This window comes from Rousettus aegyptiacus, unplaced genomic scaffold, assembly GCF_014176215.1.
Source record: "Rousettus aegyptiacus isolate mRouAeg1 unplaced genomic scaffold, mRouAeg1.p scaffold_m13_p_3, whole genome shotgun sequence".
Lineage (NCBI taxonomy): Eukaryota > Metazoa > Chordata > Mammalia > Chiroptera > Pteropodidae > Rousettus > Rousettus aegyptiacus.
In genome coordinates, this window is record NW_023416306.1 from 71,812,928 (window position 1) to 71,831,792 (window position 18,865).

The 18,865-nt window shown below is 37.2% G+C and overlaps 1 protein-coding gene and 1 pseudogene across 8 annotated transcripts in view; one reads left to right on the plus strand and one right to left on the minus strand.

Moving 5' to 3' along the window:
- The first annotated feature begins 8,164 nt into the window (after positions 1 to 8,164).
- FANCC (FA complementation group C) overlaps positions 8,165 to 18,865 on the plus strand; it is a 231,604-nt gene continuing 220,903 nt past the window's right edge. For 4 of the 8 annotated variants that reach the window (XR_004950086.1, XM_016159458.2, XM_036218184.1 and 1 more), the window contains exon 1: positions 8,165 to 8,372. The gene's annotated coding sequence lies outside the window, so the exon portion shown is untranslated. Of the gene's footprint in view, positions 8,509 to 10,397; positions 10,461 to 18,865 lie in introns of all 8 variants that reach the window. The other 4 variants (XM_016159461.2, XM_016159464.2, XM_016159457.2 and 1 more) reach the window with 2 other exon arrangements.
- LOC118600664 lies at positions 13,678 to 13,796 on the minus strand (annotated as a pseudogene).

Below are 18,865 nucleotides of genomic sequence, written 5' to 3' on the forward strand. Positions count from 1 at the left end.
AGACAAATAGACAACCAGATTATTTCTCCAGCAAAAAGGGTTTGTTCAGGAACAACAAAGTATTGCAATTTGGGATATGAGGTCTAATGGTGAATCACACACAAGTCCAAAAGAACAAAGGAGAAGACTTCTCTTTTATAGACTTGAGAGGGGCTGTTGTAAATGAAGATTCCATTGGAGGAAGCTGAAAGTATGGAGTATAGTGACTTTTCATTGGCTGAGTTATGGCAATTTCCCATTGTTTGAGTTATTACTGGGCAAGAAAAAATCCTTTCTTCCTCCTGTTGAGGTAATAAAGTGCTATCACTTCCCATCAGTGAGGCAAAGTATTCTCTACCTGTTGGTGTTAAGTGACACATGTGTGAGAGTTCTCTCTTCTAGCCTCCCAATTCTGTTTAAAACGAGGTTTCTGTTTATTAAATTCCACAATTAACAAAGTCTTAGAGGACAATTTACACAGTAAAACCTTTTTGTTAAAATGCTCTCAAATAGTTACTAGGCCAAATAAGGGTTCAGCATGCAGTTTTACACTTGAAAAAAGAAAGGACACTATTAGATTATCACTAAAGATTTCTACAGGATTTCTACTCTAGGAATCTCAAAGTCAAGCACTTACAGGGGTCATTCTGGAGCTGGATGGAGAGCTGGTGGCTCTCAGGCAGAAATGCTGGCCCAGGGCACTCATATTGTCCAATTTTTCAAGAGGAGAAGGACATAGAGAATTTTATGTGAAATTATATGATTTCTGAATGTTTTCAATTAATATTTTTCTCAAACACACTTCAAGTAAACAAAACAAGTCTGTTGACCAGATACAAACTGTAGGGTGCTTGCTTATTCTTTCCAATCCAATATTTGTTACAAATTTGAGAGGCTTATAAAAAAAGAACCTGGTTTCACCTCTTAAGATGAGTGTGGCTTTGTTGAAGGTTAAGATATATGTCTTCGACTGTAAAAAAAAAAAAAAAATAGAGATCTAAGCCATTTAAGGGAGCTGTGAAACAATGCCGCAATGAGACTGCAGATACTATCGCAGAGCTGAATTTTGTGATTCGTGGAAGTAATCTCTGTGTTGGAAATAGCTGGTTAACTTTGTCTTAGTGGGTTTACTATTGTTGATGGAAAAACAATGCAGTCATTACTGCTCAGTACCAACTTTGATAGTGAAGCAGGTAACAGTGGTTTAAAGCAAATCTGCTTTAAGAAATATGTTAGTACCCCTTATTCATGATTTTGCTTTCTGTGGGTAAAGTTACCGGCAGTTAACTGCATTCTGAAAATATTAAATAAAAAATTCCAGAAATAAACAACTCATAAGTTTTAAATTGCACTGTCTTCTGAGTAGCATGATGAAATCTCACACCATCTTGCTCCGTCCTACCCAGTACGTGAATCATCAACTTGTCCAACATCTCCATGCTATATACACTACCCACTCATTAGTCACTTGGTGGCCATCTGGGTTATCAGATCGACTGTCACGTTATCAAAGTTCTTATGTTCAAGTCACCCTTATTTTACTTAACAATGGCCCCAAAGCTCAAGAATAGTGATGCTAGCAATTCGGATATGCCAAAGAAAAGTGTTAAGTGCTTTCCCTAAGGGAAAAGGTGAAAGTTCTCAACTTAATAAGAAAAGAAAAAAAATTGTATGCTGAGGTTGGTAAGATGTATGGCAAGAATGAATTTTCTATCCGTGAAATTGTGAAGGAAAAAATTTGTGCTAGTTTTGCTGTCGCATCTCAAACTGCAAAAGGTACAGCCACAGTGCATGGTAAGTGATTAGTTAAGATGGATGAGACATTAAACTTTATCATAGTTATGTATGTATAGAAAAAACATAGTGTATATAGGGTTTGATACTATCCGTAGTTTGATACTATTCATTGTTTCCCCTGAGGATAAGGGGGTTACTGTAGATTCATTCGCAAGTATTAGTGGAATTTATTATGAACAGTACAAGAAACAAAGAGTTCTTGCAGAAAGAAAAAGCTTTTTATAAAAGTTACATGGAATGCAACTGTCTTCAATACAGTGGAAATTACATTCAAATGGTATTATGAATTATTATCTGAAAATGAAGTCATGGAGATCTATTCAAATAAACAATAGGATGTTGAAAACTGAATAATGCTCTCCCGCCAAAAAGTAACCATGTCCTAATCCCTGGAATTTGTGAGTATGTGACCTTATATGGCAAAATAAAAAAAAAAAAAAAAAGGATTTTGCAGATGTGATTAAGAATTTTGAGAGGACTACCCTGGATTATCTGGGTGGCATAATGTAATCTCAAAGGTCTTTATAAGAAGGAAGAAGGAGGATCAGAATTAGGGAGAAATTAGAGAATGGGGCCATAAGCCAAGGAATGCAGGCAGCCTCCAGAAGCTAGAAAAGGTAAGGAAATGAATTTTTCCCCTTGACTGCAAGAAAGAACATAATCCTGCTGACACCTTGATTTTAGTCCACTAAAACTGGGACATATGACCTCTCAAAGTATAAGATAATAAATTTGTGTTGTTTTAAGCCATTTTTGTCAAAGGGATACAGAAAGCAAGAAGCATGAAAGCTGAAGTTTTAAGAATCCCAAAAATAAACAAAGAGAATTAGTTTTCTATTAATGATACTTTGTCACTTTTAAAATGATTTTTTTCTGATACATTAAATCTCTATTGGCTTACATGTGAAATGGGAGTGGCGTTTTTATTACGCTTACACGTGATGAGATTATGTCACAGAAACTAAATCAAATGAGACAATAAATGTAATGTGCTTAGCAAAAATACCTGACAAATAGTAGGTGCTCATTAAATGTAAGTTTTTTTCCACTTGCCCTTATAGATTTTGGATCTTGAGTAATAAAAGTATGATATATTAACTTGTTGATGTTATGTTTGCATTTGTTATTTTATCATGCAGTAGATCTTTTTCTAGATTTATTGAGATATAATACTGAGACATGTATATAACATTATGTAAGTTTAAAGTGTACAACGAGATGATCTGGTACACATATATTATGAAATGATTATCACAGTAGGGTTAGTTAACAATTCAATCTCCTAATTATCTTTTTTTCTTGTAAAAGCATTTAATATTTACTTTCTTAGCAACTTTCAAGTATACAACACAGTATTGTTAACTATAGTCACCACACTGTATATTAGATCCCTAGAACTAATTCATCTTATAACTTCAAGTTTGTATTCTTTAATCAACATCTTCCTATTTCCTCCACCCCCAAGCAATTGTTTTATTGTATGACTTCAGTGTATTAAGACCTTAATTTAGCACATGAATAAATAAAATGATACGGTTAACTAGTTTTTATTAGAAAGCACTAGGCAATTAAAGGGCCATTCTGAAACAGACACAAAAATGAGGTGAAACTTACTTTTAACGTAATAGTTGCCAGAATTAATCGAATCACAAATGTGCATAATTTCTTTTCACTTGGAATTTTTTAGTGCTTATTCTTAGCAGTTCTTTAATATTAATTTCATGCTAAATGAATCATTATGAAATACTTATGAGAAAATTTATTTTTAAGCCATGTGTTCATTTAAAATGTAATTTATTACTTTCTGCAGGCAATAAAAATGCACTATATTAGTTACAACACATAATGATTGGTGGAAATACATGTTTTAAATAGGAAAGCATTTTTACTGAACTAAAAAAAAAAGACTAAAACTACTTTAACAATTTTTAAAAAAATTCTCCCCACTTCTACCCCTGACCTATGGATGTTGCGAACTGGATCTCTGAAGGTGGGGTGTCTCCTCCCACGTGTGCTCTGGGCCCGGCACACTGGAGGCGGTGGCTCCACTGGGGCTCGGACCTTCTGCGTGTAAAGCAGATGTGCTAACCACTACTCTATGGAAACCACCCCCTTAATTTTTTTAAATGGGGTGTATCATTGCTCAATGGAAAAATGATGGATTTTTGTTTTCCGAGAATTCCATGTCAGAGATGGCACAATGATAAAGCTGTTTCTCCATTCTACTATATTCACAGCATTTTAATAAGTGGATAAGAGAGTCTCCTGACTTTCTGTCTCTTGGTGTGGTTTAGGTCCCATTATCCCCTTTTTTGAATTAAACTTACTACTCTCTTGAGTTTATCTCATTTTGACAAATATATATCTTTTGAGCTATGCTGCTGGAAGAGAAGATGATGAATTTAAAGATTTCCCTCACTAGACTAAGCTTCACAAGAGTAGAGGACATTTTTTCCTTTTTTTTTTTTTTTTAACCACAGTAACCCCAGACCTGCCTCAGGCGAGTTCAGTTGCTAGCAACAGAGATCTAAAATAATGGTAGTTGAAAAGAAACAGGTTTATTTTTATTTCTTGCAAAAGAAGTCTAGAGGTTGGCAAACCAGGTAACCCGTGTGATTACTGGGGACTTAGGATCCTTCTACTTCTTTTACTCTGTCATCCTTATTCCATGACCATCATCCTTGTGCGTGTCTTACAGTCCAAGATGACTGGAACTCCAGCCATCTTGCCCTTACATGAAGTAGGAAGCAGGAGAAAGGGGAAAAGGTCTAAAAAACTCCTTGTCTATTGTCTTTCTACATTTTAAGAAGCCTTTCTTAAAGTTCCACCCAACAGCTTCCACTTCTCTCTCATTGGCTACAACTTAGTTTCATTACTGCTTGTGCTCAATTTAGCAGGACATATACAAAAGTTTCATTGCCATCCCAAACAGCAAGGCAGTCTGGGAAATGTAGTCTTTTTTATTGAGCATATTCCCTTGTTAAGTAAAAGCAGTGTTCTTATACTAACAAGGGGAGAAGTGGTAATATGAGATTAATAAGGACAATGTAAGGAGTTTTTTATGAAGCAAAGTTTATCTAATTTACAAGATTGTTATTTGACTCCTACATTTCTCCTTAATGTTAAAAATGTTTTATTAAAAAAATTGAAATGATGGTAGATTCCCCCTCAAAGTCTTTACTTGACCAAATAAAAAGTTAACTGTTAGTTGTCTAATATTATTAATATTTACTGACCCCAAAAACCCACAACCTAGGGTACTACTGGACCTGTAAGATTTCTCTAAGATACTCTGATGGATCTGTGTCTTCAACACTGCCTATATGCATCATGCCCTCTGCTTAGAATGTTCTTACTAGGTAGCTATCGATTAATGTGTCACGTAGGTTCAGCCAAAGTGCTTATGCCCAGTGAAGAATTCCTGCCACCTCCAAGTCCTTGGTCCTTGGTCCTTGCTTTGCAGTAAGGGAGAGAATCTTATTGAAGTCAGAATAGGTAAAAGGGTGATTATTGTGAGGATATCGGGGAATCTCATGGAAACTATGAACAGAGAAATAAGCAGTCAGTTTGCCTTAAATTTGATCTTAAACATGTAATGCTAGGATTGGATGCTACTCTATCTCTTCTGGAATAATGTGGTCTTCCAACTTTCTTTCCTCTGCCAACCAACTTTATTTACCATATTCTTTCTTCCCCCAGTAACTGGTTGGCATGGGGGTTTGGCTCCTGTGGTATAGAGGTACCCACTCTCAGTGTTGCAATTCCGAGTTCCGCAGGAATAGCTTGATTGGTTCACTAAGTGTCAGGTTACCACTCCTGGTTCAAGTAGCTGTGGCAGGGAGTGTGGTGATTAGTACAAACATGTCTTCCTAAGGTTCATTCTTTCAGCAGAGCCTAGGGAATGAGCATGTGAGAGAGGAGGCTATCCCATGCAATAGTTATAAAACATTTCCCTTTTTCCATTAATTTTCCATTAATTCCAATTCATCTTGGGCAGCCTTCTGTTTCCTGAGCTCAGGTATTCTTTGTCGTCAGGGTGGCAGATCAAATATCCTATTATTTACTCCATTTCTTGAAACATTTTATGCACAAATATAATTCTTACTGTTTTCTTCTCTAATCTAATATACATTTCCTCAGAATGTTTTAAGAGGAAAGCACAGTAGTGATTAGCATGTATAAGCCCCTTGGGTCACATCACCTCTTCCTCACTTCTATCCCACCAGGTACTTAGCAAGTGGTTTGATATTCAGCCAGGGGCATGAGCAAGAGCATAATAACTGTTAAGAAGTACAAGCCCCAGAGATACTTTACCTGGACTTGAAATTCCAATACCTGATTGCTTTGTGCATCAATTTCTTTATCCGTGAAATTGGAATGTTACCTACCACAAAATCTCTGTGAGAATTAAAGAAAATAATCGGCTCAAGGAATCATCCCAGTGCCTGGGACTTAATAAACACTCATTAAATATTCAATTGAGATATCAGAGGCAAATATCAAAATCATGGACAAGATAGTGTTAAGGTTTGGGGTGCCAAATGACAGCTGGAAACTAGGTGGGTGTCTAGACTAATTGTAGGAACATGAGTCTTATTATAATAGCTAGAGTCCAAGATAGGTAATTTTGTTTGTTGAATTCCGAAGGAAGATTTGATGTCAGGAATTCTGTAGCACTCAGCTGTATTTTCTCCTTTAGAATGTAAAGAGTCTAACAGACGAATTCAATTAGAATGGATTCTAATTCTTTCTAAAGATGAAATAATTTTTACCTACACATGCCATTTTGCCGCATTATTTTAGTGTGATTGGATTCTGTGCTATAAACAAAACTGTTTCTAGAGGCACACATATTCAATTTTACGAGCCAATTAAAAACAGGATTCATATCTAAGTATTTGTTTCTCAGGAAACTTATCAGACATTTTACAAAGTGATCATCTCATTACTGCTTAAAGTATTAGGACAGCTCCATACATATGGATGCCAGATAAAATGAATGTCTATAAATTTACATTTGGCTGTTTATATTATATATAGTACCCATTTAGGTCTTAATTAGGCCTAAATATGATGGAGCCTAGCAACTTTTTGTTAACCACTGAATTAAAAAGACAAAAAATTTAAGTATGGCAAGATTCCAATTATTAACTTTACAATCACTAGAAATAATTTTTCAGCAAATATGTAAAAGGACCTGAGCACCAAAATAGATATTTTCTCTAAAGAGATACATGATTTAATTCCTTCCTTTGCTGGTAAAAGCAATACTTAAACATTAACTTGCTCACATTTGTCAGCACAAATACAATGACTTTCTTTTTAGGGTCAAGGTGCTGAGTGTCACTCAGGCATGTATTGCTCTACGCAGGCCGACATTGAACTACGCACACATTTTTAAAAAAAGCACAGACCTCTTTAGTTGCTAGGGAGTAATTTCAAGAACGGATTTAACAATTGAATCCAGTTGCAGGTACTGCCCATTTTCTCTCAAATGCTGGATTGGGCTCCTTTATATCTCCCTTTAATTAAAAAAAATTGTTATTACCACTAACCTTCATACTGTCACTTACACACTATATACCTTGGTAAAATACTTAATTTCTAAATTCAATTTATTCTTTGGTAAATGGGTATTCCTTCCTTTTAGAAGGCTGGAAGCATTTGACTTTTTATTATATGCATACACTGCCTTGCAGTAAGTTTTTTTTAAGCACCCTGACATTGTAGTTTTATGATCGTGAGGCACTGATTTATATACAAATTGAAGATTAAGGTTAGGCTCCTCAAATTATTTTTCACAATTTCAATATGTATGAAAGACCTTCATGCACTGCTAAATTCTAGAATGAAAAAAACAAAACAAAACTCACCAAGACAAGCTAATCCTATTGACATGAATGAAGTTTATTGAAAATGCTTTCCATTAAGTGGTTAAAATACAGCTTTGAACTGATTTGAACCCGAATCAAATACTGTATGGAATGGATTGGCGGGAGGTGGGGGTAGGGTGGGGGGGGGGGTGACATTAATCTCCCAGAAAAGATTCCTTTTTTGTGTGACCACAGCTAGAAAATCAAATTCTAGGCCTCGTTTAGCGGTTTTGCCCCCCTGACAAAGACTTAATTTTTCTTTTAAATATCCAATTACCATTTTACTTCCCAGACTCTTGAAATAATTGGGCAACAACTCGATTTCCTTCCTGGGTCTTTCTGTGACTAGCACAATGCCACCCGTGGAAAACTAACGCAGCCACAGCCTCCCCAGTGGCTCTGGAGGCCGCCCGCTCCACTGACTTCCGGCTGAGCGGGCGCTAGGCCCTCGCCCCGCCCCGCCCCCAAGAGCCCGAGATTCGTCCGAATTTTCGCGCGATGCCGCGGGGGTGCGTGGGTCCGCTCGCCAGGCCCCAGAGTGCACTGCGGGCACGTGCGTGCGCAATTGCGCGCGCGGCTCCACTGCAGAGCGACCGCGGGAAAATTCCAAAAACGTCAAAACAAAAAGCCAGTACGAGGCAAAGCCAAAGTTTCAAGCCACAGAACCCGAGCGGTGGCGTCCACTGCCTAAACTGCTGAAGCAGCTTTGGGGCGGACCACCCGGTAAGAGAAAGGCCGCAGAACGAGAGCGAAGGCGGTTGCTTCCCTTGGGGTTCTGGGCAACTAGTCAGCGTGGTTATATGGGTGGGGATAGGGAGGGAAGACTCGCGAGAACGTCCGCCGCGCTCCACGCCTGTCGGTGAGTGAACTAGGCTCTTGCCCTAAGTGGGGGGCGAGGAGGGGAGGTGGATAGGGGCCTGAAGCGGCGCCAGCCGGCGGAGGGGCGGGGCCGCTGGCGAGGGGGCGGGGCAGGCCCAGGGGATGGAGCTGGTGTAGGGGTCACGCGCAAGGGAGTACCCAGAGCGGTGGGAGCTGGGCCTTGGCATCTCGGTTCTTTTCGTTCATTGAGACAGGCAGTTATGTCTTCGTAAAGAGAGGTGCAAAGGTGAATTTCTTCGCCTGGGATCCGTGGAAGCTGTGAAAAGCCTCTTTAACCCATCACCCTGTACAGCTGGCTGCACGCTCTCTTTCTTTCCTTTGCTCCGAAGCGCTGGGGAAAGGGCGAGGCCCAAATACTGGAGCCCTGGGCGCGACCGGTAGTCCTCCCGCCCTCAAGGCTTTTCACCCCAGGAGGGGATGAGAGTTCGGATGGGCAGTCGTCCCCCCTAAACTTTATTTGAATGCCAGGTCAAATCGGGTGCAAACTCCTTGAGAGTTTTTTTGGGGTGGTGATGGCTTGCTTTTTGTATTTTTTGCGTGCTTGTTTACGACCATGAATCCTCTATGGTCATGTTGTATGGGAAGGTGGTCTGGAGGGGGAAAAAGATTTGAAGTTTTTGAAGCATGGGAAATTCTGGACCATAATTTTAAGGAAAGGGGCTGAGGAATTTTCTGGCAAAGACCAGTGTGTGCCTGTGCTTTTGTCCTAATCTGAAACTTGGGAAACACTCGAGCTCCTTGTTTTATTCTCACCCGTGTCCCATTTACTGCATCCTAGGATGTGATGGACTTATTTATCAGAGGAGCAGGGCACTTTGGCCCACCCAGCTTCAGCTATTTATGGATGTCACTCACCTTCAGTGATGTGCAGCTCAACGTTTTCTCATTACTCCTTTCAAGAAGGGGAGGAAAGGTTGTTAAAACGATAGAATTCATACCACGTACCATGTGTTGTGATCATTTATTACAGAAGCTTAGAAAACATGTTCGTTGTGACTTTATCCATTAAACTTAAAACAAATTGATGTTTCAATCTAATGTGCCCTGTCAGATTCACGTGGAAGTAAACACACATGTACATTACTCATATACATGTACAGGAAAGGCTGCATCAAAAAATTTTGCTTTTCCTAGTTATGTCAAAGACCTGTTTCCCTCCAGAATGAAAGTTAAACCCCACATCTTTAGATGGACTAATTATACTTTGGTATAATATACGTTTTAATTCATTTTTTTTTTCAGTATTCAGTCATTCTTGATTTCTTGAAAAACATTTACTAAGTTTCCAGAAAAGAAAGTCAAGCTCTATAAGGATTTTTTTGTTCCGTTCTCTAATAAAAAGCATTAACTTGATTGATTGGCTGGATGTGAAAGATGTGTTGCTGAATGCCTGTGAAACTGCATGTACAATTTTAAATAAATGGTATTTTAAACTAGTTCCATATTTCAAGTAGTTCCAGTAACAATTATACAAATTTCATATTTATGAAAACCAGCTACAGAGAGGCCAGCCTGGGCAGTAGAAAGTTGGATTGATTAGGCTGCAGAGAGTGCCAGAGAAATCTCACATGTGTGGTAGTACCACATTGGTAGTAGTGAAGCTTCAAATCAGGCTCAAAATAAGCACCAAATGGATTTACAAAATTTTATTTTAGGCTGGGGTATATGTATTCTCTGTTCTTGTTTATGGATCCTGAATGACCAACTTCTTGATATGAAGGAACACCTATAGAGGTACATTTAATTTGCAGTGTTTTAATACAGATGCACAAGTAGAGAAGGAAAAAATTAAAAATCCATCTGAAAAATTAAATAATGCAGATGTTGAATATTTTATGTTCTACTAAATACCAATTTATTTTGACTCAGTTTGGAAGAGACCTTGTGAAGTTATCTGGTCTATTCTCTGAAGCTCTTCATAAACTCTGCTGGGTATGTAGAAATTTCCCCGTTAACATCTCTAATATAGGAATATCTATAATCTTTATGGTACCTTTCTCTAGCTATAAGAAGGCACAGCTCATATGGAAATCATTTTTTGATATACTGTTTTCTAAAGAATTAGGTGGTTTTTAGTAAATTTTGTATATTTTTGGAATTGTGCAATGATCACCACAATTCAATTTTAAAACATTTGCATTACCCTAATATATTTGTTCATGCAAGTTCGTACTCAGTCCTAGCTCTGGCTTTCAGCTCGAGCAATAATTGATTTGCTTTTTGTCTTTATAGATTAGCCTTTCTGGGCATTTCATATAAATGGTTTCATAAAATAAGTGCTGTCTTGTGTCTGGTTTCTTTCACTTAGCATAATGTTTTCGAGCTTCATCCATGTTGTAGCATGTATCAGTAATTCCTGTTTATTGCTGAAAAGTATCCCATTGTGTGACTATGTTGTGGGAAAAATTCCCAAAAGCTCCAAAACCCAGTCGAACGAAAAACCAAGCAGTAACTCAGAGAGAAGGAGAATTCAAATTTATTATGCACAGTTCCAGATGAGCTAGTGTTCTGAAGATCTGAGCAGTGAGCTCAGTTGAAATATTGCTTATATACCAGAAATTTTACACAAGGTGATTAGTCAGTTTGAACTCAAACTTTTACAAAGGAGGGGTTTGCTGTAGAGACTGCAAGTAGTAACATTGATAAAGCTGGGAGTTGTCACAGGTTGCTGACAGATACAAATTGTTACAGAAAGCAGGAGCTGCTAAGGCACAAATAGTTACTTTTGTGGAACAAAGGCACAATTACATTTGCAAGTGGAGCAAACTGCAAGGGAGTTTTTGCAGGAGTCCTTGCATGCAGTAAGTTTATTTGCAGAAAGCAAGCATATTTACAGAAGCAGAACACTGATTAGTTTTTAATGAAATTCCCCAAATTTCCTCTTCATTCCCCCTGTTTGAAGCCAATTTAAATTCTTTTAGGGCATCACCTTGTTTTCTTGTTTTGATTTCTTAGACTATAAACTGATAATTCTATTACATAAAGGTCTTTACTGCAGTTTTTCTTTCTCCTCTGGCCTTAAACATTTGTACATAAAGGATCCTCTCTTTTGGCCTTTACTGCCTCATTTTTTACTCATAATGATGACAACTTATTCCTTTACATTTGTTTAACACGCATGTTTTCTCGAATCTTATTAGGCTGGGATCGTATTTTCTTTTTCTCTCCCTCTTTCGTGTATGCTCTTCCTATGGGAATCTCCTTACCTTATTTACATCTTCCTGTTTGGATGCCACTTGCTCTGTCCAGCCTGCCACGTCCAGTGTGGCTCTGGAAGATATACCTTCGTTACCTCCAAGCTAGTGTATTGCCTCTGAAAGTAGAGAACTAACCTTTAAAGAGGTTATCAGGGTCTTATCCGTGCCATATTTGCAGAGTTACATGTGCCAGTTATGTTATTTGTTCGACATTGTCCTTGACTACCTGGCCTTGGTTATCTATCTGTATACAGTAGTTAGATTGAATTTCCTGTGCATGCCTTTTTCTGCTGTTAACAGATAATCTAGTGCCAACGTATTTCTGTAGGTGGCATTTCTCATCAGAGTTGTTGATGTGCAAGCTTTGGCTGTGCGTAGACCAGCCAGCTTCCAGTTTGTGGCTGGGGCAGGGCATGTTGTCTTTACAGGAGCTGATGAAATCCGTCTGTGCCATCTACAAAAGGATTTCTGTAGGAGTTGACTGTGATGAATATCTGGACAGTCTGGACGGCTGATCTTTATGTTTAACCATACTGACAAACTAGGCAAAACTGAGAGAATCTGATTAAATTAGTATAACAGTTATCTCATAGTATCTGTGTCATATTGGGCCAAATCCTTTGTAAATTCAACAATCTTATGGTCTAATAACACCTATTATGTTAGACTAATGAACACTTTAGCTAACCAAATTATGAAACACATTTTAGCAGACATTTCACACAGTATTTTCAGTTCTTGACTCTATGTTGCTTTAATTTAGGGTAATACACTGGATTAAAATTTATAGTACTTTTTCTTGACTTTAGTCTTTTACAGCATAGGATTACTTGTATAACTTGGTTAGAGCTGCTGCTTCTTCCAGTCTTTTAACATGTACTTTTTCTTCTGGCTGAAAGGGGTGGACCTAATTCTCTAAAAGGATGAGGCCCTTTTCTAAAATTTCTCTAGTGATGTGGCAGGGGATTCTCCCTAAGACCACATCTTAGATTGAGTTTGGAAGTGTTCCTTCTTATATTTTCTGAGTTTTTGAAGGACTGGTATTATTATTTTAATATTTGGTAGAATTCACTGATGAAGTAATGTGTTCCTGGATTTTCTTTTAGGGAAAATTTTAAATTGCAAATTAATAACCAACTCTTTATTCTGTTGATTTTATTTATTGTTTTTCAGTTTTCTATTTCATTGATTTCCACCCTAATCTTTTATATCTTTCTTCTTGCTTTGTGTTTAGTTTGCTGCTCTATTTCTAGTTTCGTAAGGTAGAAACTTGAGTTACCAATTATAATTTTATAATGCAACTGTTCACAGTTACAGATTTTAAGCATTGTTTAAGCAACATCCTACAAATTTTGATACGTTATGTTTTTGTTTTTATTCAGTTCAAGATATTTTCTAATTTTCTTTGTGATTTCATTTTTTGACTTCGGCTACCTAATAAGATAGAACTATCCTTCTTACAAATAAACATGTTTTTACTCTTTCCCCAAATGAGCAGATGCACAATTCCAAGAATAATTATATTCATTGCCGACAATATTACTTTTTAAGATCAGCCATAATCTCACCGAACGTTCAGTTGCCTGAAGACTAAACTATACAGTTAACTTCCAGAAACTTGTATATGAAATGAAAATGGGAAGGAGAAGACAATTTGTTAACATATATAAATACATACATATAATAAGCAAATATACACAACTACGGTCTTTTTTCCTGTAGTTAGCTATAAGGCCATAAGTGATATCTGTGGCTTTTTTTCACTACCTGATCCATATTTCCTTTGTCTTTAGCTGGAGCCTTAGGTGGTTGGGGCTTTTTACCTGGTGGATGATGGAACTTTTATTCTTTTTTAAATTTTTATTTAATTTTCATTTTTTTAGGCGAGGCAACCCTTGGTTAACCTCACAGATTGCAAGGACCTTGTCAGTTTACAATCCCTTATTTTTTTATGCCTACAGCACCTGGTCTTCCAAGGTGGTCTTCCATCCAAGTACTAACCAGGCCTGATCTTGCTTAGCTTCTGAGATTAGACGGGATCAGGCTTGTTCAGGGTGGCATGGCGGTAGATGGAACCTTTACTCTTGAAGGATTTGAACTGTAAAGCTTTCTCTTGCTCTGATCCCACTCAAAAGAGGCAGCTTTACACATGACTGTAAATGAGTCAAAATGCCACATTCACATGTGGTATATGTTGCCTCCAAAATTCAAAAAGTTCTATCCAAGCGTTGTGTCTCTTTGAATGGTAGGTGGTGCAAGGAGCAACTTACATTTAATCTTGTAGAGGTTATCTCAACATATACCAGACCAGGAATCAGCAAACTGTGGCCTGTGGCCCAAATCTGGCCTGCTGCCTGTTTTCATATGACCTGTGAGGTAAGAATATTTAAAAAAAATTTTAGGTGTTTTTTGGGAAAAAAGAATATGTGACCAAGACCAGCTAAAGTACTTGCTACTTTCTGCTCATCAGGTCCAATCAGCATAATGTCCATGTAGTAGGCCAGTGTGATATTTTATATATTATGTCAAGACAAGTACCTCTAGCTCTTGCACCCACACAGCTTCCCTATTGCCTACCTTCTGTAGCTTGAGTGGTTCTCCCACACTAGGCCCCTTGGTTAATAGGGTTCCTCAAGGACTGGGTTCCTGGGCATGTGGCTCTTCTAATGCTTGTCCTTATAGCACTGTGGTCTGCAGCACCCAGCTGCCAATAGCTTACCCCATTGTTCCCTACCAGTGATTTTGTAACTGAGTGTCTCTGGTGAGATACCTCGTGAATAGCTTTTCATGGCATCCTTCAGGATGGGTTACTGGCAAATTGTAAAAGGTTTTCAAGCAAGTTCTACTGGCACAGCAACCCATAGAGATTTCACTGCCATTCAGTGACCCATGGCTTTCCCTTTCAACAAGGTCTAGTCTTCAACTGGGGTGGAAAATGGTATGCTCTTCTTTGGGCACTGTATCTCCACCTTAGGAGTAGTTGGTATTCCTTATATCTGCGATCCCTGTAGTCTATTTCTCTTTATTTCTGACTAGCTAATCTCTTGTTATTCCAATTCCTTGTTATAGTGAATATTATTTATATTTGATTTTTCCCTATTTAAATTACTGTGGTTTCTCTCTCATGATTGGATTCAGACTGATCCATCATCTTTGCTTCCAACTTCCCCAAGAAATAGCGAGTGAAAGGAGTATTTAGCTTGTTTATTTTCTTGAGTTGTGAAAGTAAAACCTAGAGTTTTACTTCTATATGACAAAAGGTAGGTTTTGGTAAGAATGTGTCAGGCTTTTGTATAGTGATGAATTGCACTTTATATTTCCTTTATTCCTTCCTGGGCTGTTGAAAATTACTAACAGTACAGGTCCCTTGGGAAGTGAAGTTAGGGAGTAGGAGAGAGGGGGAAGGGGAAAGGAATTGGGCTGGGATCAGTGTTATGATATCCAGTGGGCAGGACCCACAGATGACCTGACTTTACATCTGTCTGATGATACTTCGTATTACCTTTTACCCTCTACTCCATGGGTGGTTTTTATTTTTCAGATTTCTTGGACTTTTTTCCCCCCATTTTTCTCTAAAGTCCCAATGCCGATTTTGTAATAAAGAATTTACATGATTTTATGTAAAATTAATATATTTTAGTGGAATCTGAGATTTAAGTCTGGACTCTGGTGACTACCAATATGACAGTTGAGGCTGCTATTGTTCACACAGACAGGGAGGGAGGGACGGGAAGAGAGAGAGTGTGTGAGTATGAGTGAGTGTGTGTGTGTAATTCAGGGCAGGCCTTATTTAAGAATATGAGTTTGGCTCCGTGATCCCTTATCTGGTCAGGTTTGTAGGTGCCTAATTGCTAAACTGTTTTGCTTCTATTACAGGAATTTGGAGGTGCTATTTACCTTAGTGACTTCCAACATCCTCCTTGGGGTGGTTCCTTTTTGTTGTTGTTTTTTATTTAAAGCAACCACATTATCAGTTTTTCTTGTACTTAAGCTTAAACCTATCTCTCTGATTCTGATTATACATTCATGTGCTATTGTCATAGATTTCCTTATCAACTCTTGCTTCCTTGATGGTCATTTCTGATTATGAATAATGACTTTTCCTCTGTCCTTTTACACTCTAATTCATACTGTTGTATGTATACCTTAATTTTACAACTCTTGGCCAGCTTCTTCAGGATTTTTGACCTTTGTGGGGTGCCAGCTCAGCGTCCTTTCCTCTTTCCTAACAGTGTCCAGATTTTATTTTAGTAGTCACCATTATGTAGACTTTAGGGAACACCGGGGTTGACTCTGATTGGCTTAAACAAACTGCTTTAAAATAGGCAGTAAAATTTGCATGATCACAGTCATTGGTTAGGCGTGGGTGTAAACTTAAGCAAGTCCAGTCTGAATACATATGTAGTCTTACTTGGGATGCTGGAATGGAAGTGTATATTCTCTTTCGGGTGGTATGGTGTGTAATCTAACTTCTGTAATGACTGAGCTATTTTGCTATTACGAGGGGAGCAGAATGGAGAGATGGATTAACTATGAAGTCTTCCTTATCTCTGGACCAGGCAGATTTTTAACTAATACATTTCTTTTATTGTTTAGCCAGTTTTGATTGGTGTGGCAGAGACATTTACTGCTTAGCTCTAGCTTTCTGAACTTGGGATACCCAAACATGACCTTGTCCAGTATGGATTATGATGATTCCACAGCCTATCCCTGCAGATCAGAGTTTGTAATAAAAGGCTGTTAGAATGTATATTTGGAGATTTCCAATTTCAAATGAGATTTAATTTCTCCTTTTATTTGAAGCTGTTTGCTGTGTATCTGAAATCATAGACCTTGAGAGTGAGTAACCCTGCATTAGTGGTATAAAAGCTTGACATTTATCAACTAGAATTTACAGCAGTATTTGGCACCCAGAATATCCTGTTTCTGATTCTGACCAGCACTGTTAGATTTCTTAGTCATTACACTCACTAAAAAGGTTGGTAAAGCTGATGAAAGTTTTGCGGGCTGATAAATATTTTGATGTATTGGTGTTTTTAAAAACTAACCAGTTTTTTAGCAATAAAAAACACAAATGTTTTTATATGGAGTACTGTAATAACGTTGATTTTATTTTAAAATTCAGTGACTGTAAGTTCAGTGCAGTGGAAAATATCTTGAATTTTGGTAGTGGTGTTCTTTGGTGATATAAAAAGCTAGAAATTTATTTCATTTTATGAAAGTTTCTGGTATCTCTGTTTAGTGTTTTGTACACATCAAATATATGCCTAACACTGTATTTAAAGTCCTTTTAAAAGACTTTAAGTCTAATTTGTTTAATTTTAAAATAATTCAAGTTTTTAAAGAATTGTATGTTCTTGAGACAATGGTGACAATGGGCAAGTCTTATAAAATATTCTTATATTTGATATGAACCACCTTTGGTTACATTATTTTGTGCGCACAGTGGCTATTTAAAAATAAAACATTTTAATTGAGGTATTACTGATATACAGTGAGCTACACATATATCAAAATGTATTCACTTGTGCCCTTTAATATATGAATGCACCCTTGAAACTATCACCACAGTTAAGGTAATGAATACATATATCATCCCCTCCAATTTCCTAATGCCCTTTTGCCATCCTCCCTCCTATTCCATTCAACCCGCTCCCCCATCCCAAGCAATCACTAATCTTTCTGTCATAAATTAATTTGCAACTTTCTAAAATTTTATACAATGGAATCAGACTGAATTTACTCCTTTCATTTCTTTTTAACTTAGCACAATTATTTTGAGAGTTGTCCATGTTGTTGCGGTACGTTTTTATTGTTTGGATAAGCATAGTTTATCGTTCACTTTTTGAAGGACATTAGAGTCGTTTCCAGTTTTTGTCTATACAAATAAAACTTGCGAAGATTTATGTACAAGTCTTTGTATGGACATATGCTTTCATTTCTCTTGGGTAAAAATCTTGGATTGGAAGAGCTAGATTGTAGAGTAGGTGAAAGTTTAACTTTTTAAGAAATGCTAAACTTTTTGAAAGTGGTTATACCATTTTATATTCCCACCAGCAGTTTTTGAGGGTTTCCAGTTGCTTCACATCCTCACCAATACTTGGTATGGTTAGTCTTTTAAATTTTAGCCTTTTAGTCTTTTAAATTTATGTGATATTTCATAGTAGTTTTAAATTGAGTTTCTCTCATCAAGTCCTTTGTCAGGTACATAATTTGCAAATGTTTCTTTCCAGACTATGGCTTCCCTTTTCATTTTCATAACAGTATCTTTTGAAGAACAAGGAGTATTAATTTTGATAAAGTCCAGTTTATGGATTATTTTACTTTAAAGTTTATGCCTTTTATATTCTAATTAAGAAATCTTTGCCTAACCCAATGTCTCTAAGATTTTCTCCATTGTTTTCTTTGAAAATTTATCATTTAGCTCTTATATTTTATGTCTGTGATTCATTTCGAGTTCATTTTTCAGTCTTGTATAAAGAAATGATTCAGGTTCTTTTTTTTTTAAATTGCTTTACAGTTTTCTAGCAATATTTCTCGAAAAGATTGTTCTTTCCCAATTGAATTGCCTTGGAACTTTGTCAAAAAACAAAATGTATGTGTAGCTCTATTTCTGAACTTTTTTTTTTCAGTTCCATTGAGATACACACACACACACACACACACACACACGTGCTGTGAATACTATAGCCTTTGAATAAGCCTTAGAATCAAGTAGTGTCAGTCCTTCAGCTTTGCTCCTTTCAAAGTTGTTGTTGTTGTTGTTGTTTTTTGGCTATTTTAGGTTATTTACATATACATTTTAGAATCAATTTGTCCACAGCTCCAAAAAAACCCTCCTGCATTTTTGATTGGGATTGCATTGAATCTGTAGATCACATTAGGACAATTGATAGCTTAACAATATTGAGTTTTTCAAGTAATTCATTCTTTCATCATTAACTATAATGTTAGCTGTAGGGTTTTTTGTAGATATCTTTCATCAGGTTGAGGAAATTTCCCTATGTTCCTAATTTGATGAGAGTTTTCATCATGAATGGGTAATAATTTACTTTTGTGATGTACTTTTTCTGCCTCTGTTGAAGTACACCCACATTCTTAGAGATTATATCCTCATTTAACTTTAACTGCCTTTGTGGT